The sequence below is a fragment of the Periplaneta americana genome, chromosome 15 (assembly GCF_040183065.1).
Source record: "Periplaneta americana isolate PAMFEO1 chromosome 15, P.americana_PAMFEO1_priV1, whole genome shotgun sequence".
Taxonomy (NCBI): Eukaryota; Metazoa; Arthropoda; class Insecta; order Blattodea; family Blattidae; genus Periplaneta; species Periplaneta americana.
The window spans coordinates 184378546-184404314 of record NC_091131.1 but is presented as its reverse complement, the minus strand read 5'-3'; the positions used below and the strand labels follow the sequence as shown (position 1 = coordinate 184404314).

The following is a 25769-nucleotide window of genomic DNA, read 5'->3' as shown; positions in this document are numbered from 1 at the left end:
CCCAAGGTAGATCCCTTACCTGCTCCCACGTCAGATCCCATACTACCTCCAATTGCCAGTTCCCATGCCAGCTATTCCATGGCTGTTCCCATTCCTGAATCCATGCCACGTCCCTTTGCCCGTTCTTATGCCAGATATATTAGGAGGAACCATACCAGATCCCTTGCAAGTTGTCAAGGGAGCTCTCATGCCAGCGATTCCATGTCACTTACCATGCCAGAACTCATGTCAGTTCTAATTGCCAGCTTCCATGCCAGATCCGATGTTAGATCGCATGCCAGATATGGTAGATCGCATGACAGATCCCATGGCAGATCGCAAGCCAGCTCCCTTGCCATATGCCATGCCAGCGGTCCCATGCGAAATCCCATGACACCTTCCATCCGAGATGCCATAACAGCTTCCATAGCCACCTCCCATGCTAGCACCCATGCAAGATTCCTTGGAAGATCCCATGCCAGTGCCCCCATGCGAGGTCCCATTGTCATATCCTTCGCTTGCGCTCTGATGCTAGATCCCATTCCGGATTCCTTGCTAGCTGCCATACCAGATCCAATATTAACTCCCATGCAGGCTCTCACTGCTAGATCTCATATTAGCCCCCATGTCACCGATGTTAGTTCGCATGACAACTTCCATGCCAGATCCCTTACAAGGTCTCATGCGAGATGCCATGTGAAATCCCTTGCCAGACGCCATGCCAGCACACCCGTGCCAGCTCCCATTTCAGATTCCTTGACAGTACCCATGCCAGATTCCTTGCAATCTCCCATGCAAGCTCTCATTTCCGGCTCTCGTGCCAGTGATCCCAAGGTAGATCCCTTATCAGCTCCCACGTCATATCCTATACTACCTCCCATTGCCAGTTCCCATGCCAGCGATCCCATGGCAGATACCATACCTGATTCCATGCCACGTCCTATTACCCCGTCCTATGCCAGATATATTGGGGGGAACCTTACCAGATCCCTTGCAAGTTGTCATGCGAACTCTCATGCCAGCGATTCTATGTCACCTACCATGCTAGATCTCATGCCAGCTCCCATTCCAGCTCACATGCCACCTGCCACAAATTGTATCATGCTAGATAACACACCACCAGCCATGCTGGATGCCATTCCAGCTGACATACTAGCTGCCATTCTAGTTAACATACCAGCCTCGAAACTAGATGCCGTGGCTGCTCCCATGCTAGCCCCCATGCCACCTTCCATGTTAGCCCTCATGCCAGCTATCATGGCAGCTCCCACGCCAGCCCCTATTCCAGCTCCAATGCTAGCCCTCCTGCCAGGTCCCACACCAGCCCCCGTGCCACGTCCAATGACAGCCAATCTACCACTTGACATTCAATTTGCCATGTTTCGTGTCAGGATAAGTGCCTGTATCAGTACCTTAGATGTCATGCGTGGTCCCAAGCCATCCCCCCTTTCAGCTCCCATGCCAGCCTCCCTGCCAGCTTCCATGCCAGCCCCCATGGCAGCACTCCTGCCAAGTCCCATGCAAGCCCACTTGCTAGGTCCCATGCCTGGCCCCCTGCCGCTTGAAATTCAATTTGCCATGCTTCGTGCCAGGATAAGTGCGTGTATAGGTGCCTTAGATGTCATGCTAGGTCCCATGTCAGCTCCCATTCCACCTGATATGCAATCCCCCACGCCAGCTTCCATGCCAGCCCACATTCGAGTTCCTATGTCAGCTCCCATGCCAGATAAATTACCACCAGCAATTCTGGATGACATGCCAGCTGACACAACCGCTGCCGTTCTAGTTAACATGCCTGCGTCGATCCTAGCTGCCGTGCCAGCTTCCACGCCAGCAGCCATGCCAGCCCCCCTGCCAGGACCCATACCAGCCCCCATGCCAGCTCCCACGCCAGACACCATACCACTTCCCATGACAGACCCCATGCCTGCCCCCATCACAGGTCGCAAACCAGCAACCCTGCCAGTTCCCACATCAGCCCCCTTGCCAGCTCCCACTCCAGTTCCCATGCCAGATAACATACCACCTGCCATGCCAGATCCCATTGCCAGCTACCATTCCAGACACCTTGCCATTGCTCCCATGCGTCCTCCCAGTGCCATTACCTTCGCTTGCGCTACTATGTTACATCACATTCCACATTCCTTGCCAGCTCCCATATCAGGTCCAAAATTAGCTCCCATGCAAGCTCTCACTGCTAGGTCCCATGCTAGCCCACTTGTCACCAATGTTATTTCGCATGACAGTTTCCAAGCCAGATACCCTAAAAGGTCTCATGCGAGCTACCATGCGAAATCCCTTGCCAGGAGCCATGCCATCACACCCGTGCAGGCTGCCATGTCAGATTCCTTGACTGCTCCCATGCCAGATACCTTGCAATCTTCCATGCAAGCTCTCATTTCCGGCTCTCTTGCCAGTGATCCCAAGGTAGATCCCTTATCAGCTCCCACGTCAGATCCTATACTTCCTCCCATTGCTAATTCCCATGCCAGCGATTCCAGGCCAGTTCCCATGCCTGATTCCATGCCACGTCACAATGCCCGTTCCTATGCCAGATATATTGGGAGAAACCTTACCAGATCCCTTGCAAGTTGTCATGCGAGTTCTCATGCCAGCGATTCCATGTCACCTACCATGGTAGATCTCATGTCAGTTCTAATTGCCAGCTTCCATGCCAGATCCGATGTTAGATCGCATGACAGATCCCATGCTAGAACGCGTGCCAGATATCATTCCAGTTCGGATGACAGCTTCCATGCCATTTCTCTTAAAAGGTCTCATGCCAGCTCCCATGCGAAACCCTTTGCCAGATGCCATGCCAGCACACCCTTGACAGCTCCCATGCCAGATTCCTTGCAATCTCCAATGCAAGCTCTCATTTCCGGCTCTCTTGCCAGTGATCCCAAGGTAGATCCCTTACCTGCTCCCACGTCAGATCCCATACTAACTCCAATTCCCAGTTCCCATTCCAGCTATTCCATGGCTGTTCCCATTCCTGAATCCATGCCACGTCCCTTTGCCCGTTCCTATGCCAGATATATTAGGAGGAACCATACCAGATCCCTTGCAAGTTGTCAAGGGAGCTCTCATGCCAGCGATTCCATGTCACCTACCATGCCAGAACTCATGTCAGTTCTAATTGCCAGCTTCCATGCCAGATCCGATGTTAGATCGCATGCCAGATATGGTAGATCGCATGACAGATCCCATGCCAGATCGCAAGCCAGCTCCCTTGCCAGATGCCATGCCAGCGGTCCCATGCGAAATCCCATGACACCTTCCATCCGAGATGCCATAACAGCTTCCATAGCCACCTCCCATGCTAGCACCCATGCAAGATTCCTTGCAAGATCCCATGCCAGTGCCCCCATGAGAGGTCCCATTGTCATATCCTTCGCTTGCGCTCTGATGCTAGATCCCATTCCGGATTCCTTGCTAGCTGCCATACCAGATCCAATATTAACTCCCATGCAGGCTCTCACTGCTAGATCTCATATTAGCCCCCATGTCACCGATGTTAGTTCGCATGACAACTTCCATGCCAGATCCCTTACAAGGTCTCATGCGAGATGCCATGTGAAATCCCTTGCCAGACGCCATGCCAGCACACCCGTGCCAGCTCCCATTTCAGATTCCTTGACAGTACCCATGCCAGATTCCTTGCAATCTCCCATGCAAGCTCTCATTTCCGGCTCTCGTGCCAGTGATCCCAAGGTAGATCCCTTATCAGCTCCCACGTCATATCCTATACTACCTCCCATTGCCAGTTCCCATGCCAGCGATCCCATGGCAGATACCATACCTGATTCCATGCCACGTCCTATTACCCCGTCCTATGCCAGATATATTGGGGGGAACCTTACCAGATCCCTTGCAAGTTGTCATGCGAACTCTCATGCCAGCGATTCTATGTCACCTACCATGCTAGATCTCATGCCAGCTCCCATTCCAGCTCACATGCCACCTGCCACAAATTGTATCATGCTAGATAACACACCACCAGCCATGCTGGATGCCATTCCAGCTGACATACTAGCTGCCATTCTAGTTAACATACCAGCCTCGAAACTAGATGCCGTGGCTGCTCCCATGCTAGCCCCCATGCCACCTTCCATGTTAGCCCTCATGCCAGCTATCATGGCAGCTCCCACGCCAGCCCCTATTCCAGCTCCAATGCTAGCCCTCCTGCCAGGTCCCACACCAGCCCCCGTGCCACGTCCAATGACAGCCAATCTACCACTTGAAATTCAATTTGCCATGCTTCGTGCCAGGATAAGTGCGTGTATAGGTGCCTTAGATGTCATGCTAGGTCCCATGTCAGCTCCCATTCCATCTGATATGCAATCCCCCACGCCAGCTTCCATGCCAGCCCACATTCGAGCTCCTATGTCAGCTCCCATGCCAGATAAATTACCACCAGCAATTCTGGATGACATGCCAGCTGACACAACAGCTGCCGTTCTAGTTAACATGCCTGCGTCGATCCTAGCTGCCGTGCCAGCTTCCACGCCAGCTGCCATGCCAGCCCCCCTGCCAGGACCCACACCAGCCCCCATGCCAGCTCCCACGCCAGACACCATACCACTTCCCATGACAGACCCCATGCCTGCCCCCATCACAGGTCGCAAACCAGCAACCCTGCCAGTTCCCACATCAGCCCCCTTGCCAGCTCCCACGCCAGTTCCCATGCCAGATAACATACCACCTGCCATGCCAGATCCCATTGCCAGCTACCATTCCAGACACCTTGCCATTGCTCCCATGCGTCCTCCCAGTGCCATTACCTTCGCTTGCGCTACTATGTTACATCACATTCCACATTCCTTGCCAGCTCCCATATCAGGTCCAAAATTAGCTCCCATGCAAGCTCTCACTGCTAGGTCCCATGCTAGCCCACTTGTCACCAATGTTATTTCGCATGACAGTTTCCAAGCCAGATACCCTAAAAGGTCTCATGCGAGCTACCATGCGAAATCCCTTGCCAGGCGCCATGCCATCACACCCGTGCCAGCTGCCATGTCAGATTCCTTGACTGCTCCCATGCCAGATACCTTGCAATCTTCCATGCAAGCTCTCATTTCCGGCTCTCTTGCCAGTGATCCCAAGGTAGATCCCTTATCAGCTCCCACGTCAGATCCTATACTTCCTCCCATTGCTAATTCCCATGCCAGCGATTCCAGGCCAGTTCCCATGCCTGATTCCATGCCACGTCACAATGCCCGTTCCTATGCCAGATATATTGGGAGAAACCTTACCAGATCCCTTGCAAGTTGTCATGCGAGTTCTCATGCCAGCGATTCCATGTCACCTACCATGGTAGATCTCATGTCAGTTCTAATTGCCAGCTTCCATACCAGATCCGATGTTAGATCGCATGACAGATCCCATGCTAGAACGCGTGCCAGATATCATTCCAGTTCGGATGACAGCTTCCATGCCATTTCTCTTAAAAGGTCTCATGCCAGCTCCCATGCGAAACCCTTTGCCAGATGCCATGCCAGCACACCCTTGACAGCTCCCATGCCAGATTCCTTGCAATCTCCAATGCAAGCTCTCATTTCCGGCTCTCTTGCCAGTGATCCCAAGGTAGATCCCTTACCTGCTCCCACGTCAGATCCCATACTACCTCCAATTGCCAGTTCCCATGCCAGCTATTCCATGGCTGTTCCCATTCCTGAATCCATGCCACGTCCCTTTGCCCGTTCCTATGCCAGATATATTAGGAGGAACCATACCAGATCCCTTGCAAGTTGTCAAGGGAGCTCTCATGCCAGCGATTCCATGTCACCTACCATGCCAGAACTCATGTCAGTTCTAATTGCCAGCTTCCATGCCAGATCCGATGTTAGATCGCATGCAAGGATATGCTAAATCCCATGAAAGGTCCTACGCCAGCTCCCAAGCCATCTCCATTGCCAGATGCCATGCCAGCGATCCCATGCGAAATCCCATGATACCTCCTATCCGAGATGCCATAACGGCTTCCATTGCCAACTCCCATGCTAGCACCCATGCAAGTTTCCTTGCAAGATCCCATGCCAGTCCCCCATGCGAGGTTTCTTTTGTCATATCCTTCGCTTGCGCTCTGATGCTAGATCCCATTCCGGATTCCTTGCTAGCTGCCATACCAGATCTAATATTGACTCCCATGCAGGCTCTCACTGCTAGATCTCATGTTAGCCCACATGTCACCGATGTTAGTTCGCATGACAACTTCCATGCAAGATCCCTTACAAGGACTCATGAGAGATACCATGTGAAATCCCTTGCCAGACGCCATGCCAGCACACCCTTGCCAGCTACCATTTCAGATTCCTTGCCAGCTCACATATCAGGTCCAAAATTAGCTCCCATGCAAGCTTTCACTGCTAGGTCCCATGCTAGCCCACTTGTCACCAATGTTATTTCGCATGACAATTTCCAAGCCAGATACTCTAAAAGGTCTCATGCGAGCTACCATGCGAAATCCATTGCCAGGCGCCATGCCATCACACCCGTGCCAGCTCGCATGTCAGATTCCTTGATTGCTCCCATGCCAGATACCTTGCAAATTCCATTCAAGCTCTCATTTCCGGCTCTCTTGCCAGTGATCCCAAGGTAGATCCCTTATCAGGTCCCAATTCAGATCCTCTACTACCTCCCATTGCCAGTTCCCATGCCAGCGATCCCAGGGCATTTCCCATGCCTGATTCCATGCCATTTCACAATGCCCGTTCTTATGCCACATATATAGGGAGAAACCTTACCAGATCCCTTGCAAGTTGCCATGCGAGCTCTCATGCCAGCGATTCCATGTCATCCACCATGCTAGATCTCATGTCAGTTCTAATTGCCAGCATCCATGACAGATCCGATGTTAGATTGCATGACAGATCCCATGCTAAATCGCACGCCAGATATCATGCTAGTTCCCATGAAAGCTTCCATTGCAGATCCCTTAAATGTCTCATACGAGCTCCCATGCGAAATCCTTTGCCAGATGGTATTCCTGCACACCCTTGACAACTCCCAAGACAGATTGCTTGCAATCTCCCATGCAAGCTCTCATTTCCGGCTCTCTTGACAGTGATCCCAAGGTAGATCCTTTATCAGCTCCCACGTCAGATCCTATACTACCTCACATTGCCAGTTTCCATGCCAGCGATTCCATGACAGTTCCCATGCATGATTCAATGTCACGGCCCAATACACGTTCCTATGCCAGATATATTAGGAGGAACCTTACCAGATCCCTTGCAAGTTGTCAAGGGAGCTCTCATGCCAGCAATTCCATGTCACATAACATGCTAGAACTCATGTCAGTTCTAATATACCAATTCCATGCCAGATCCGATGTTAGATCGCATGCCAGATATCATGCTAGATCGCATGACAGATCCCATGCCAGATTGCAAGCCAGGTCCCTTGCCAGATGCCATGCCAGCTATCCCATGCGAACTCCCATGATACATTCCATCCGAGGTGCCATAACAGCTTCCATTGCCACCTCCCATGCTATCACCCAAGCTAGATTCCTTGCAAGATCCCATGCCAGTGCTCCCTTGCTAGCTCCCAAATTCATATCCTTGGCTTGCGCTCTTATGCTAGATCCCATTCCAGACTCCTTGCGAGCTCCCATACCAGATACAATATTGACTCCCATGCAGGTTCTCACAGCTAAATTTCATGTTAGCCCCCATGTCACCGATGTTAGTTCGTATGACAGCTTCCATGCCTGATACCTTACAAATCTTATGCTAGCTCCCATGTGAAATCCTTGGCAGTCGCCATGCCAGCACACCCGTGCCAGTTCCCATGTCAGATTCCTTCATAGCTCCAATGACAGATTCGTTGCAATCTCTCATACAAGCTCACATTTCCCTTCTCTCTTGCCAGTGATCCCAAGGTAGATTCCTTATCAGCTCCCACGTCAGATCCTAAACTACCTCCCATTGCCCGTTCCCATGCCTTATCCCATGCCAGCTATCCCATGGCAGTTCCCATGGCTGATTCCATGCCACGTCCCATTACCCGTTCATATGCCAGATATATAGAATGGATCCATGCCAGATCCCTTGCAAGTTGTCATGCGAGCTCTCATGCCAGCGATTCATTGACATTTACCATGCTAGATCTCATGCCAGCTCCCATTCCAGCTGACATGCCACTTGCCACACTAGGAATCATGCTAGATAACATACCACCAGCCATGCTGTATGCCATGCCAGCTAACATACTAGCTGCTAATCTATTTAAAATGCCAGACTCGATCTTATCTTCCGTGGCAGCTCTCATGCTAGCCCCCATGCCAGCTCCCATGCTAGCTCTCATGCCAGCTCCCACGCCAGCCCTTTATTTCAGCTCCCATGCTAGCGCTCCTGCCAGGTCCCACACCAGCCCCCATGCCACGTCCCATGCTAGCCAATCTGCCACTTGACATTCAATTTACCATACGTCGTGCCAGAATAAGTGCCTGTATATGTGCCTTGGATGTCATGCGAGATCCCAAGCCAGCCCCACTTCCAGCTCCCATGCCCGCCCCCCTGCCAGCTCCCATGCCAACCCCCATGGCAGCATTCCTGCCAAGTTTCATGCCAGGCCCCTTGCCAGTTGATATTCAATTTGCCATGCTTCGTGCCAGAATAAGTGCGTGTATACGTGCCTTAGATGTCATGCTATTTCCCTTTCCTGCTCCCATTCCAAATGATATGCCAGCCCCCACGCCAGCTTCCTTGCCATTCCCCATTCGAGCTCTATGTCAGCTCCGATGCCAGATAAATAACCACCAGGAATGTTGGATGACATGCCAGCTGACGTACCAGCTGCCGTTCTAGTTAACATGCCTGCGTCGATCCTGGCTGCCTGCCAACTTCCACGCCAGCTGCCATGACAGACCCCTGCCAAGTCTTACACCATCCTCCATGCCAGCTCCCACGACATTTCCCATGACAATCCCCATGTCTACGCCCATCACAGGTCGCACGCCAGCTCCCATGCCAGCCACCCTGCCAGGTCCTACACCAGCCCCCATGCCAGCTCCTACGCCAGTTTTCATGCCAGATAGCATAACACTTGCCATGCCATTGCTCCCATGCGTGCTCCCATTGCCATATTCTTCGCTTGCGCTCCCATGTTACATCCTATTCCAGATTGCTTTCCAACTCCCATATCAGGTCCAATATTAGCTCCCATTCAAAGCTCTCACTGCTATTGTCCCATGCTAGCCCCCATGTCACCGATGTCGGTTAGCATGACAGCTTCCATGCCAGATCCCTAAAAACTCTCATGCGAGCTCCCATGCGAAATCCCTTGCCAGATGCAATGCCAGCACACCCGTGCCAGCTCCCATGTCAGATTCCTTGACAGCTCCCATTCCAGATTCGTTGCAATCTCCCATGCAAGCTCTCATTTCCGGCTCTCTTGCCAGTGAACTCAAGGTAGATCCCTTATCAGCTCCCACGTCAGATCCTGTACTACCTCCCATTGCCAGTTCCCATGCCAGCGATCCCATGGCATTTCCCATGCCTGATTCAATGCCACGTCCCATTGCCCGATCCTATGCCACATATATTGGGAGGAACGTTACCAGTTCCTTTGCAAGTTGTCACGCGAGCTCTCATGCCAGCGATTCCATGTCACCTACCATGCTAGATCTCATGTCATTTCTAATTGCCAGCCTTCATGCCTGATCCGATGTTAGATCGCATGACAGATTCCATGCTATATCGCTTGCCAGATATGCTAGTTCGCATGATAGCTTCCATGCCAGATCCCTTAAAAGGTCTCATGAGAGGTCCCATGCCAAATCCCTTGCCAGATGCCTTGCCAGCACACCCTTGTGAGCTCCCATGCCAGATTCCTTGCAATCTCCTATGCAAGCTCTCATTTCCGTCTCTCTTGCCAGTGATCCCAAGGAAGAGCGCTTATCAGCTTCCACGTCAGATCCTATACTACCTCCCATTGCCAGTTCCCATGCTAGCGATTCCAAGGCTGTTCCCATGCCTAATTCCATGCCACGTCCCATTGCCCGTTCCTATGCCAGATATATTGGGAGGAATCTTACCAGATCCCTTGCAAGTTGTCATGCGAGCTCTCCTGCCAGCGATTCCATGTCACCTACCATGCTAGATATTATGTCAGTTCTAATTGCCAGCTTCCATGCCAGATCCGATGTTAGATCGCATGCCAGATATCATGCTAGATCGCATGACAAATTCCATGCTAGATCGCAAGCCAAATCCCTTGGCAGATGCCATGCCAGCGATCCCATTCGAACTCCCATGATTCCTTCCATCCGAGATGCCATAACATCTTCCATTGCCACCTCCCATGCTAGCACCCATGCAAGATTCCTTGCAAGATCCCATGCCAGTGCTCCCGTGCGAGCTCCCATTGTCATATCCTTCGCTTGCGCTCCAATGCTAGAGCCCATTCCAGATTCCTTGCGAGCTCCCATACCAGATCCAATATTACCTCCCATGTAAGCTTTCACTGCTAGATCCCATGTTGGCCCCCATGTCACCGATGTTAGTTCGCATGACAGCTTCCATGCCAGATCCCTTACAAGGTCTCATGCGAGCTCCCATGCAAAATCCCTTGCCAGATACTATGCCAGAACACCCGTGCCATCTCCCATGTCAAATTCCTTGCCACCTCCCATGCCATATTCCTTGCAATATCCCATGCTACATTCCACGCTAGCTCTTATTTCCGGCTCGCTTGCCAGTCATCCCATGATAGATCCCTTATCAGCTCCCACGTCAGATCCAATAACAGCTCCCATTGCTAGTTCCCATGACTTGTCCCATGCCAGCGATCCCAAGGCAGTTCCCAGGCCTGAATCAATGCCACGTGCCATTACCCGCACCCATGCCAGATATATTGCGGGGTCCCATGCCAGAGCCCTTGCAAGGTACCATGCGAGCTCTCATGGCAGAGATTCCATGTCAGCTACCATGCTAGTTCTCATGTCAGCTTCAATGCCAGATCCCATGTCAGATTCCATGCTAGATCGCATGATAGATCTCATTCAGTGTTGCATTCCAAATCCCTTGTCAGATGCTATGCCAGCGATCCTGTGCGAACTCCCATGGTAGCTTCTATCCGAGATGCCATACCAGCTTCCATTGCCAGCTCCCATGATAGCACCCATGCAAATTTCCTTGCAAGATTCCATGCCAGTGCTCCCATTGCCATATCCGTCGCTTGCGCTCCTATACTAAATCCCATTCCAGATTCCATGCCAGATCCCGTACCATATCGCATTTGCAGCTCCCATGCTAGAACCCGTATCAGCTCCCATGCCAATTTCCTTGTTAGCTCCAATGCCAACGCCATTGCCAGCTCCCATGCGAGATCCCATGCCAGCGCTGCAATGCTATATACCATATTAGCTCCCATGCCAGTTCGCTTGTTAAATCCCATGCTAGCTCCCATTGCTAGATCCCATATTAGCTCCCATATCAGTTTCCTTGTTAAAGCCCATGCTAGCTCCCATTGCTATATCCCATATTAGCTCCTATGCCAGTTTCCTTGTTATATTGAATGCTAGCTCCCATTGCTATATCCCATATTAGCTCCCATGACAGTTTCCTTTTTAAATCCCATGCTAGCTCCCATTGCTATATCCCATATTAGCTCCCATGACAGTTTGCCTGTTAAATCCCATGCTAGCTCCCATTGCTATATCCCAAATTAGCTCCCATTACAGTTTCCTTTTTAAATCCCATGCTAGCTCCCATTGCTATATCCCATATTAGCTCCCATGCCACTTTCCTTGTTAAATCCCATTCTAGATCCCATATTAGCTCCCATGACTGTTTCCTTGTTAAATCCCATGCTAGCTCCCATTGCTAGATCCCATATTAGCTCCCATGACAGTTTCCCTGTTAAATCCCATGCTTGCTCCATTGCTAAATCCCACATTAGCTCCTATGCCTGTTTCCTTGTTAAATCCCATGCTAGCTCCCATTTCTATATCCCATATTAGCTCCCATGTCAGTTTCTTTGTTAGTTCCCATGCCAACGACCATTGCCAGCTCCCATGCTTTATCCCATGCCAACGCTTCAATGCTATATCCCATATTAGCTCTCATGCCACTTTCCTTGTTAAATCCCATGCTAGCGCTCCCATGCTTGATCCCATAATACCTCCAATTTCAGTTTCCTTGTTAGCTCCCATTGCAACGTCCATTGCCAGCTCCCATGCGAGATTCCATGCCAGCGCTGCAATGGTATATCATATTAGCTTTCATGCCAGTTTCCATATTAAATCCCATGCTAGCTCCCATTGCTACATCCCATGCCAGAACCATTGTAGACCTACCAGCAGAAGAAGACGAAGAAAATGTGGAAATTATAACGAAGATTGGCCGCTGGTCTTTTGTGGGGTTCGCCTTTTTAGGCGTAAGTAGATATAAATGTTATATCTCAGAGCCATTTTCAGATAGAGCGTTCTCGGTATGTTCCTACGTTTCCCTCACCACTTGTTCACAGTTAAGCAATTCTGTTACAGTTTTTTTACTTGGTTTTTTAACGACGCTGTATCAACTACGAGATTATTTAGCGTCGATGGATTTTGGTGATAATGAGATGATATTTGACGAGATGAGGCCGAGGATTCGCTATAGATTACATGACATTTGCCTTAAAGTTGGGGAAAATCTCGGAAAAACCCAACCAGGTAATCGGGAATCGAATCCGCGCCCGAGCGCAACTCCGGAACGGCAGGCAACGCCTTAACCGATCGAGCTACACCTGTGGTTCTCTGTTACAGTAATATTGTAGTAGACTACTTATATGTGCGCACTCAACGTTACAAACAATGAAAACTTTCTCTCTTTTTTTAAATTGAATAGGGAACAATATTATTCCATTATATGACTTATTTTTAATGAAAATTGTACACTTATCAATTTGCGTTATATTATTAAAAATGTTAACGTTTTCACCATACAGTATGACATCTTCAGATACGAGTTAGAGATATCTAATGAAAAACAACATAATGCAACACAAAATGTGAAGAAAATACGTGTTACAGTGTGGTTTAGGATTGTCAAGATTAAAATGTTAAAAACCGTGAAACACTTAAGCATACTTGAACAATCAAAATGTTGTAAATTTGCATATTTAATTGAACTAACGATGTTAAATATGTTGAAGTGTGTGTGCGTAAATGCTACTAGGCAAATAGTTATATTTCATAAAAGGACATATGGAAACCTTGAACAAGGTGTAGTAATTTTGTGATACTGAGATAGTATTAACCATAGACAAGTAAATAGAAGTATTAATATAAAACGTATTAAATATGCATATTTAACAAATATATGACACATTAAAAACAACAATAATGTTATTTGAAAAATATGTGATTATACTGTGATGTGAGTGCAATGAGCGATGAAGAAATTTATTTAAACATTATATTAATTTTTCGCAAAATAATCTGCCCTCAATGAGGGTGACCATAAATATCCAGAATAAAAGCACTACAGAATAATTTAGAAAGAAAAAAAGATTAAATACACGCATTGTTCAGTATAAAAAAATCCAGAAAAATATAAACCCAATAGGATCATCAATGGCCAAAATATAAATGGTAATGTAATATTTGGATTGAATCCTTAAAAATATTCAATAAAATTTTTTGAAGATCAAGAAATCGAAGACGGAGTGTTTTCAAAATACTACATGTGAATTTAGGAAGTGTGCTACGTGCTCAATAATTAATTAAAAGTGATCATAAATACTGCATTTGAATATATATTGTGTAATTGAATTTGGTTACCATTTTTTGTAATACGTTGTAATAGGCTATAATGGACATCAACTTAATATGTACATGCAAGAAAATGATTAAGTTTGTTATGCCTATTTCATTTTTTATGTAATTTGATGTATAAATGTATATGCCGAGGGTTGTTTAATGTAAATTGAATAACCAGTAATATAGATTATAAAGTATTGTTTAATATGCCATTACACAAATGAGTGAATGCACTAAATATTATTTTGTATTGCATAAATATCAAATATTTAGTTGAACTCGATACATTACTTACATACGTTGAAGATATTTAGAATTTGCCAGTTACTATTATGATGTGCTTGAAGCTTAGTGAGACTGTTCAAAGGTAAAGTTGAAGATGTACACACGAACTTATAAGAAGCAATTAATTATGTTGATATATTTGATATTGATGTATATCGTCGTTGAGATTGAAACTTTATTATGTATCATAAGCAGGCTTCGAGACTTTGGACCCGATACAATAAGTTTACTGTGCATGCACTATAGGTTGTTGACTCGCTGCAGGTAGATAGAGATGTGTTGAGGTAACAACGTTGCTATTTAGAGTAGAGTACGGTAGTATGGGGAAACACACATATGTACATTCTGTAAGTAAATATACATTAAACAATGATAATGTCAAAAGAATGTGAAAAGCATTTATTCTCCTGTCTTTTATAAGCATTTGTTTAATTATACACAGTGTTAATGGTGGAAATAAGCATGTAGGAATTTCAATTTTTTCATTTATCCTATTGTTCGTCTTTAGGAAGTGCAGTTACGGTACCGAATTGCAATGTACCTACTACAAGATACATTATCAGTGTCTCTAACGCAAATCTTTTTCGGCTATCTGCCAAAGTTTGTACTGTAGAAAGCTGCGCTCTACGTCGCAATGCGTGATAGGAGCAAAGCGAAAAAACCTAACATCATTGCAGTCTCTAAGAGACAGTCCTTTACTGTCGGGTGACTCTATGTCCACTAATTTGCTGTTCATGTTACACAATGTTCCATATCCGTTATTTTTACATAAAATTGATTTCCACTTCTGTTTTAAACGTTCAGTACCGCTGTACTTGATGTCTCATTAATTCTCTGCATTATTTTCTAAATTAATTTGTGGGCTTCCGGCATCTCTTGCTCTGACTTTTCTAACCGTGTAATAGTTCCAGACACAGTTTGTATGAAAACCAAATTATTCGTCAGAACCTTCAAATCCAGAGCGTTTTCCTTTGCGTATTTGTTGGCATTCATTCTACAGTACCCCCACCCACTGTTTGCTTTATCACTATACTCAGTACGCCGTTATGCGGATTTCCCACTGAGCTGCTCTATTGGGTCCGAAGTCTCGAAGCCTGATCATAAGTGATGTGTGTAGCAATGTGTTTCGCGATGTATTTTAAAAGTATAAAATTAATACTTTCCTAATTCTACACATTATATCCATAACTGGATCGAAGAAGATGTATAATTATATACTCCTCACGGAAGTTCATGTAAGTCATGTAGTATCGAATTGGGTTGTCTTGAGAGGCAATGTATGTTGTTACGACGTAACATACGCAATTGTTATATTCTGGATTCAGGATTCTGTAAATATTATATAAAACTAATGAAAAAACTATACCGTTTAAGAAAGAGTGTGTGCTATGTGAAGTTAAGAAAAGTGAAAACGAAGCGAAAATAAAAGCCAGAAATAGGACTACTTTAATTAATCAAAAGAAATTTACATAAAAAATTAATCATATGATGGAATAATATTCTTCTCGTTTTAATTTGATACTTGACGTATTGGAATTCCGAAAAAATGAACTCAAAATCTCAATTTGCTTTGCGGCCTCTTTCGTTATGTGCATAGAAATATGTATCAATCTCACTCTCGGTCCCTTGGTTCCACTCAATTTGGCGACAATTAAGCTGCATTTTCCATTTAATTCTTTCATTTCCCTTTAGGTAAATCATGCTTAGGAATATTTAGAGCTGTATATTATGCATTAATCATATTTTTATGGCCAAACATGAGGAAAGAAGTGTACGTTCTTTTTTGTTTCTATTTTTTTCACACTTCCGTTCCACAAATGTCTTTTTCTCTTGCTGCCACTAGACTGCACTGAAATTAATGTGGGAATGGCAACAGACTTGGTGCAAGCTAAGCTCATGCATTTGATTCGCATGTTGAATGTAGTTAGCAATTAAGGCCAATGCAACTGATTCTGTGAGAATATCAATTCAGTTCCGGAGAGAGACGGAGATGAGAATCACAACTCAAAAGTGGAAATTAAAAAAAAATATATGTTATTAAATACACAGTTGGTGAGTATTTGTGTAAGCGCTTTCGGAAATCACAGCGTAATTAAATTTTAAGCAGAGTGCAGGAAAACGTGTTATTTTAATATACTGATACTTCTTTTAGTTTGGAATATTGAAATTGTTAACTATCTGAATGTGGCTCCTGAGTCGTTTCATTGTAAAAACTAATAGAAAGCAGCAACAATTCATAGTACAGCATAGTATAGTATAGTAATAATAATAGTAATACTAATAGTTATACTTGTAGTTATACTTATAGTTACAGTTACAGTAACAGTAACAGTAATTACTATAGTAATAGTATAGTATAATATAGTAGCCTATAGTGTATAGTATATAGTATAGGCCTACTGTATGGTATGGTATAGTATAGCATACAGTATAGTATAGCATGGCATACAGTATAGAATAGTATAGAATGACATACCGTGTAGAATAGTATAATATGACATATAGCCTGGTATAGTATATGGTATAGAATAGTATATACTATGGTACACAGTACAGTATATAGTAGATTATACATTATAGTATATGGTATAGTATATAGTACAGTATATAGTATAATATATAATATGATATGGTGTAGTATATAGTATGGTATACAGTATGGTAGGCCTATAAGGTATAGTACATAGTATAGTATATGGTGTAGTATATGGTATAGTATATGGAAGAGTACATAGTATAGTATATGGTATAGTATACAGTGTAGTATATGGTATAGCATGCAGTATAGTATAGTATATAATATAGTATACAGTATAGTATATGGTACAGTATATAGTATATTATACAGTATAGTATATGGTATATTACTTAGTATAGTATACAGTATGGTATATGGTATAGTATATAGTATAGTATACATTATATTATATGGTATAGTATATAGTATACATTATAGTATATGTTATAGTATATATTATAGTATACAGTATAGTATATGGTATAGTATATAGTATAGTATATGGTACAGCATATAGCATAGTATACAGTATATAATATGGTATAGTATATAGAGTATAGTAATAGTAATAGTTATAGTTATACTCATAGTTATAGTTACAGTTATAGTTATAGTTACAGTAACAGTAACAGTAGTTAGTATAGCAATAGTATAGTATAGTAGAGTGAACTATAGTGTATAGTATAGGCCTACTGTATAGTATGGTATAGTATAGTATACAGTATAGTACAGTATGGCATTCAGTATAAAATAGTATAGAATGACATACAGTGTAGAATAGTATAATGTGAAAAGTATAATATAGTATATAGTATAGTATAGTATACATAATATTATATGGTATAGTATATGGTATAGTATATAGTATAGTACATGGTATAGTATATAGTATAGTATATGGTATAGAATATATTGTAGTATACAGTATAGTATATGTGATAGTACATGGTATAGTATATAGTATAGTATATGGTATAGTGTACAGTATAGTATATAATATACTATACAGTATAGAATATAGTGTAGTATATGGTATATTATACGGTATAGTATACAGTATAACATATAGTATAGCATACAGTATAGTATATGGTATAGTATATGGAATAGCATACAGTATGTAGTATTGTATATGGTATAGTATTTAGTATAGTATACAGTGTAGTATGTAGTACAGTATATAATATGTTATACTGTATAATATTTGGTATAGTTTATATTATAGTATAGAGTATAGTATATGGTATAGTATATAGTATAGTATATATTATAGTATATAGTATAGTATATGGTGTAGTATATAATATAGTATACAGTATAGTATATGGTATAGTATATATTATAGTATACAATATAGTATATAATATAGTATACAGTATAGTATTTGGTAAAGTATATGGTATAGTATACAGTATAATATACAATATAATATATAGTATAGTATACAGCATAGTATATGGAATAGTATATTGCATATAGTTTTGTATATGGTGTAGTATTTAGTACAGTAAACAGTATACTATGTAATATAGTATATAGTATAGTATATGGTATAGTATATAATATGGTATACAGTATAGTGTACAGTAAGGTATACTGTATAGTATTTGGTATAGTATATATTATAGTGTACATTATAGTATATGGTATAGTATATAGTATAGTATATGGTATAGTATATAGTATAGTATATAGTATAGTATACAGTATAGTATATGGTATAGTATATATTATAGTAATTGGTATAGTATACACTGTAGTATATAGTATAGTATATGTTATAGTATATGGTATAGTATACAGTATAGCATATGGTATATTATATGGTATAATATGTAGTATAGTATACAGGATATTATATAGTATACTATACAGTATTGTATATGGTATAGCATATAGTATAGTATACAGTATAGTATATAGCATAGTATACAGTTTAGTATATGGTATAGTATATTGTATACGTTGTAGTATATGGTATAGTATTTAGTATAGTATACATTATAGTCTATGGTAGAATACAAGATAATATATGATATATAGTATTTGGTATATAGTAAAGCATAGTGTACAGTATAGTATAGTATAGAGTATCGTATAGAATATATAGTATATTATACAGTATAGTATATAGTATAGTATGGTATAGTATAGTATAGTATAGAGTATCGTATAGTATATGTAGTAAAGTATACAGTATAGTATATAGTGTAATATAGTATAGTATAGTGCAGTATAGTATAGTATACTATAGAATATTATAGTACAGTGTAGTGCAGCATAATATAGAGTATCGTATAGTATATATTGTATGGTATACAGTATAGTATAGTATATAATAGATTATAGTATGGTATGGTATAGCATACTATATATAATATATTATACAGTATATTATAGTATAGAATATCGTATAATATATAGTCTAGTATACAGTATAGTATATAGTATAGTATAGTATAGTGTAGTAGAGTATAGTATAGTATAGTATAGTTTAGTATAGTATAGTATAGTGTATCGTATAGTGTATCGTATAGTTTATATAGTATAGTATACAGTATATAGTATAGTATATAACATAGCATAGTATAATATAGTATAGTATAGATTATCATATGTACAGTATATTATCGTATACAGTGTAGTATAGTATATAATATAGTATAGTATAGAGTATCGTATAGTTTATATGGTATAGTATACAGTATAGTATAGTATAGTATAGTATAGTATAGTGTAGTATAGTATAGTATAGTATAGTCTAGTATAGTATAGTATAGTACAGTATTGTATATGGTACACTATAGTATTTAGTACAGTGTAGTATATAGTATATGGTACAGTATAGTATATAGGACAATATAGTGTAGTGTAATGTAGTGTAGTGTAGTGTAGTGCAGTGTAGTGTAGTGTAGTGTAGTCCATGTATTGTGGGTCCCTATCACCACGGCATGGCGCGTCCTCAGGTTGCGGATAGAGGAGACGGCCTCCAGATATGGAGGGTAGCTGCGAATATATTGAATAAGCAGTCGTGGACAGCCGATAAGGGGTGGTCCTCCAGCTTGGGGGTTGGACGAAGGGCTAACAACCCATGTCCGTAAAATCCAGCTTGTTACGAAACCATACAATAAGCCTCGGAAATGAACCTCCAGGTTTTTAAAAGCCATTTGTAAGGAAGCATATTTTTGCATAGTATAAAATAGTTCAGTACAGTATAAAGTATGGTACAGTGTATAGTATAGCATGTTATAGTATATAGTATAATATATTATAGTATATTTTATTATACAGTATGGTATATTATAGTATAGTAGTATAATGTACAGTAATATATAGTATAGTGTGGTATTGTATAACATATATATATATATATATATATATATATATATATATATATATATTGTAGTATTGTATTATAATTAGACATCGGATTTTTAGGCACTAAAAATTGCAGTTTTAGGCGCCTAAAATAAGCTCAAAATTTGTAAAATTAGGCTCTATTTTAATGAAAATAGGCATTTTAGGCACATCAAGGTATCATACTTATTTCTTTCACTGAAATTTTTAGTTATACACTAAAATACGCACAAAAAAGTATGTTTAAACATTAAAAAAGAATACTATATTATATTTATAAACAGAGCTGCACAAATTTAATATATTGAAACTAATGAAATAATGATTATTGATATCAAGATTACTCATTTTAAGTTATTGAAATTCAGTTCCATGCTCAGACTTTATTATAATTATCTGCACAGTACACCACCAGAATTTTTTCTAAATTCTCCACAGTTAACCTTTGCCTTTTGTCACTGAGAATCATTTTGAAAGCAGAAAAACTTCTTTCAACCGAAACTGATGTGAGAGGCGCAAATTTTAAATTAGGTACAATAGAAACATCAATACTTACTGGAACATTTACACTTTCCCCCGATATCACTCTTGATACTTTTTCCAACAATGAAAATCCTACATTCTTATTTAATACGTTGTCCCACTTATTTTTAACTTTTTTCCCAGTTTCGCCCAAAGCAGAATGTATGTTCACTTGGGCTTCCTTTACTATTGCTATTTGGATACAAAGAGATTGTTCTTCACGTTCTAACTGTTCAATGCTTGCAGGTATGAAAGAAAAGTTTGATGTTATGTAGGCAATATCGTTTTTCACTCGTGAGTCATTCAGACAATCTTTCACTGCTTTCACACACGCTGCACTATCAGTTTCAGGTAATTTATCAATAACTGTGACCACTTCTTTAAAATACTTAGAATAATACACCACTGACTGAATCCAGGTTCCCCATCGTGTAACAACCGGCTGAGGTGGGAGTGGGATATCTGGAAAGTTCTCTCTGAATATTGAAATCCTGGATGGGGCTTTACAAAAACATTTTTTTGTGTTAGAAATAAACGAATTGACAAGAGGAAATTCATTCCGGATTGTTTCAGAAACCCTGTGAGGGCCATGTGCTAGACAGGTTACATGCGTGAGGTTAGGATAAAATGTTTTAAGAAGTGGAGCTGCAGCAACCATGTATGAGGCAGCATCAGTACAAAACAACAGAACTTTAGAATCGTCTATATTACCTGAGTATAAAGACTGTAGGCCTTTATTTACAAAATAAGCAATGGCTTGGCTATTCACTTTCGAAAGTTCCTTAACACATACGAGGTGTGGAATCGAAGGTCCATCAGGACTAAGTTTTCCTACTACCATATTTGCTATATACCTATTCATAGGATCTGAGGTTTCATCCACAGAGACCCATATGTAAGAATCACCTATATCCTCCCGAATGGAAGCTAAAGTTTCATTGTATATTCTGTCTAAGTAATTTTTCTTAGGGTCGACTCAGATGGGATATTTTGTTTGCAGTATTTTTGTAAAAACTGTCTTAAAACCGGATTTTCAATTGCATTCCAGGGAATGTTAGCAGCAACAAACGCTCTGGTTAAATCAGCATAGAAATTGCTGCTGATATTGGATGAAGTAGGCTGTGTCAGTAAAGTTTGTTGCAGTTGTTTTTTCTGCTGAGCTTTAGCCTTATGAGCCGCTCCTTGCACATGCTGCTTTAGGTGGCACTTCTTTTCTTGCGAAATCTAAAAATGTAAAGTAAACTGAATTAAAATAAAATTCTAATTGTTGTATTGCCGTATTTCTATCATAAAGTTAGTGGGTTCGAACAATCAAAATTTTAATGACCTGCAAATACTTTAACTATCGGAAAAAAGGTTAAAGTGTAGTGGTCTTAAAAAGAATTATACCTCAGGATAGCTCAGTCAATTTATAAATATTATAGGCCTACTCATTAAAATTAATAGAATTTATATATTTCAACTACTGTTACATACCTGTTTGCTACAAATCTTGCAGAATATTATTTTTCCATCATAAGTGAATTCTGAATATTCTGTTAGCCAGTGCCGGATCAATGTAGATTTTGCACTTATATTTTTCGGCATCATCGCCTTAAACTTCACAGGAAAACGTCCTACCGCTCAAAACTTCTCAACACAAATAAGGTGAGGGAAAGAGCAACTGTTAACGAGCATTCAAATAAACCGTTGTTATTGAGATTCAATTGGACAAAAATACAAATTTCCACTTATTGTTGCATTTCCTGGTAGTGTTAACACTAGGAGGGCCATTCTTTTAAATATTTTGTAACGGTTTACCCTACTAATTCGCAGTTTTACGACTTTTCATAAATATTTCAAAAACACTCTTTCTCCAAAAATTGTGATTTTATGACACTCTGAAGGGCAGTACAGCTAATCGGTTTCAGACCGAAAACAGTCATTTTTATAGTATAGTATATCTCTGAATCGGTAGCAGCACATGTTGTGATTGTTGCCTGCTTCAAAACTAAGGTTGGTTCTTTGTCGGCATTTATGCCTCCAAACATGTTAAATTCGGTGAAATCTATTGCGAGTGTCGTGAGATTCAAAACATTTTGTTTCCTTTATCAGTGGTTTCATGGCCGGTGTGAAGCAAACTTTCCACTTTTTAAATGCCTTAAATTTCGCAGTGAATGCATGTATAAATTATAAAAAGTAAGAGTAAAATGCGAAACTTTACAGTGAATTAGGCATTTTTAGGCGAATATTAACCAATTAGGCTCTAATAACCGTTTTAGGGCATTTTAGGGCACTATAAAACTCTTTGAATACCTTTCAATTTCCATGAAACACAAATATTAATAATTATTTTTACTTTTCTCCTAAAGAAACAAAATAGGCATTTGCCCTAGAATCCGATGTCTGATTATAATATATAGTATAATATAGTACTGCATAGTATAATATAATATAGTATAGGGTAGGATATAGTGTAGCAGTGGCCTCCGCTAATATTTTACCAGGACACAATATGGCAGTAATAATTTCAGCTGAATTAAGATCACATTCAAGTTACAGAAAATGACGAACATTTTTCCTTTTATATTAATTTTACTATTCACTACGACTAAGATGTACTGTAAGTTACGTAAAACCGAACACATCCCGTTGGTGATGCCCGTTCGCTATACTGTAGATAGTACAAATAATTCGTACTGAAAAATAACAGATAGCGCTGTAACCTGTATAGTCGACATCTAGCAGCCTGCTGTGTCTATGCGAGAGCGGGAGAGAGGTGTCGGCTACATGACGCTACTCCCCGGTAACTATGACAACAGCAGTTCAACCAATAAGATAGCTGGTTAGAAGGGTGTTTAAACTTAATAGAACGCGCGAGGGAGCCGATTTGGAGACGTCCTACCCACCGCTGACAACTGTACTGCTTATAGTTACGGCCGGTTTCGACTGTATTGGGAAGCTCTCTCTCTTTCTCTCTTCTTGGTTTTAGAAAATGAGTCACGTGTTGTTAGTTTTCTCCCCTTGCGTAAAAGTTTTCATTTATGTTGTTAGATTTTCTCTTGTTTGTGGGTGTTCTTGTTATTTTATTCTTTTGTGTTACGAGACGTATTTACTTATACAGTATTTTAAATATATCGAGAGTTTAGAAACAAATTCAGATTTGGCTCTAGCTTCTTCTAGTAGCAGTTATTCAGTATATTGTGACCTATTTGATCGGTTGGCGAAGAAAGAGGAACGTCCAGTTAATTTGCTGTAAAATTAGACTATGTAATAGTATTGAGCAAGCCCTGATTCTTAGGTTCGAATCAATTTTGTTGCTATCTACTTACTCTCGAAATATTGCTTTTCTTATTCGTTTTATGTAGCAAAGCCTAACATTCTCAAATTCAAGTCGACCTGGTTGGCGAGTTGGTATGGCGCTGGCCTTCTATGCCCAAGGTTGCGGGTTCGATCCCGGGCCAGGTCGATGGCATTTAAGTGTGCTTAAATGCGACAGGCTCATGTCAGTAGATTTACTGGCATGTAAAAGAACTCCTGCGGGACAAAATTCCGGCACATCCGGGGACGCTGATATAACCTCTGCAGTTGCGAGCGTCGTTAAATAAAACATAACATAACATTCTCAAATTCAATATTACGTAATTGGTAGGTTAGGACTTGGAGTGCCCTAAAGAGAGGCAATCTTTACCAAGCCGTTGTAATATATTAACAGTATGTTGTTTATTTTTATTTTTTTTTCCCGTAAAATCAAATAAATTCCTAAACATAAGATTTAATATCCTAAAGCATAAATTGGAAAACCTAATTTTAATTTCTTAAAATCTATAAATTCTGCGCTTGGTAATGAGGTATGTCACAGGCCTTATATTTTATATTCTCATCAATCACGTCTTGGCCTCCTCAACTTTCAAACCCACCGTCCGCTACTGCTAGTTGATACATTCTGTAGCGCAAAATAAAGTAACAAAATATCTCTCTTCGTACTGTAAAGTTCCGTCACTGAGCTTGTCTTTCAAGAAACTGAGTTCCGGTAGCCTGTACAATAACAAGATTTTGAAAGGAATCCTGAAAATTTACAACACTCCTATAATCTCCACCCTCATTTGAAGGGACTTGGTTTTATTGCTACCGAGACAAGATAAACCTTACCAGGTATACCTCCGAGATCGTGGAAAGATAAAAATATACGCACATCATAATCTATCAGCCGGAGTGTAATCATCCCCAGCACACGAGTCCCTTTCCCCACTCCATCTACTCCAGTTATCACTAGCTGTGTTAAAATAAATTCCAAGCGTTCCGAAAATTTTGGAGGCCTTTTACAAATCTTTCAGAACTTTCGAAACAATTTCAGGAATTACAGGCCTATGTATGAAAGTAATGTAGGCTATGCAGTTTCTTCCAGTATTGTAGGTTTACAGAGACATTTACCTGCGACAGAGAAAATTTTCAGAGAAAGTGACCTCTAAATGTTTCATAGAATCCACTCATTTAGGAATAAGACTAATTTAAACGCGTCAATCTACATCTTGGGACACACAACTTTAGTTCTGTTCTGTAGTGAGGCAAATTACGGCATTTATAGCCCTTAAAACTTCTCCATCCTCGATTTAAACTTTAAAATTCATTATTCCACATTTCTGAAATTTTCTAGGGACATCAGGAGCCCATGCAGTTGGAAGGCATCATTTCAAAATGACATGCAGCCCATGGAGTGGGAGTCTGCAACAAACCCAGTCGAACATTTGGCTACAACAGAATACCAGACAATGGAATGGGATACCCAATGGAAGTAATGCTAGTGAACTAATCGTTTCGCCAACAAGGTAAGATCTTGCGGCTTTCATCTTCTTTATTAGGTCACATAACTTAATTAGCATGAACTATTACTGCAGCAGTATTTCTGGTCCGCACTGCACTACCAGGAAACTGAGGGTTTAAGATTATTTACCTCCAGAAATATAAGGCTTTTGTTTTGAGAATTATTATAGTTAAATGATTGCGTAATAGATCAACTATTGACCAGATATTTTGTATTCGACAGATAATGGAGGGTACAGTGCATCAGTTATTCATAGATTTCAAAAAGGTATATGACTCGATCAAGAGAGAAGTTTAATATGATATTCTTATTGAATTTTGTATTTCCAAGAAACTAGTTCGATTAATTAAAATGTGTCTCAGTGAAACATAAGCAGAGTTCGTATACGTCAGTTTCTGTCAGATGCGTTTCCAATTCACTGTGGGCTAAAGCAAGGAGATGCACTATCACCTTTACTTTTTAACTTTGCTCTAGAGTATGTCATTAGGAAAGTCCAGGATAACAGAGAGGGTTTGGAATTGAACGGGTTACATCAGCTGTTTGTCTATGCGGAT

General features: G+C 41.3%; 1 long non-coding RNA gene across 2 annotated transcripts in view; it reads left to right on the top strand.

Moving 5' to 3' along the window:
• LOC138715573 (uncharacterized) overlaps window positions 1–25769 on the top strand; it is a 105928-nt gene that overhangs the window by 53127 nt on the left and 27032 nt on the right. For both annotated transcript variants that reach the window (XR_011336472.1, XR_011336473.1), the window contains one exon: window positions 25048–25219. This is a non-coding gene — a long non-coding RNA (uncharacterized lncRNA). The remainder of the gene's footprint in view (window positions 1–25047; window positions 25220–25769) is intronic.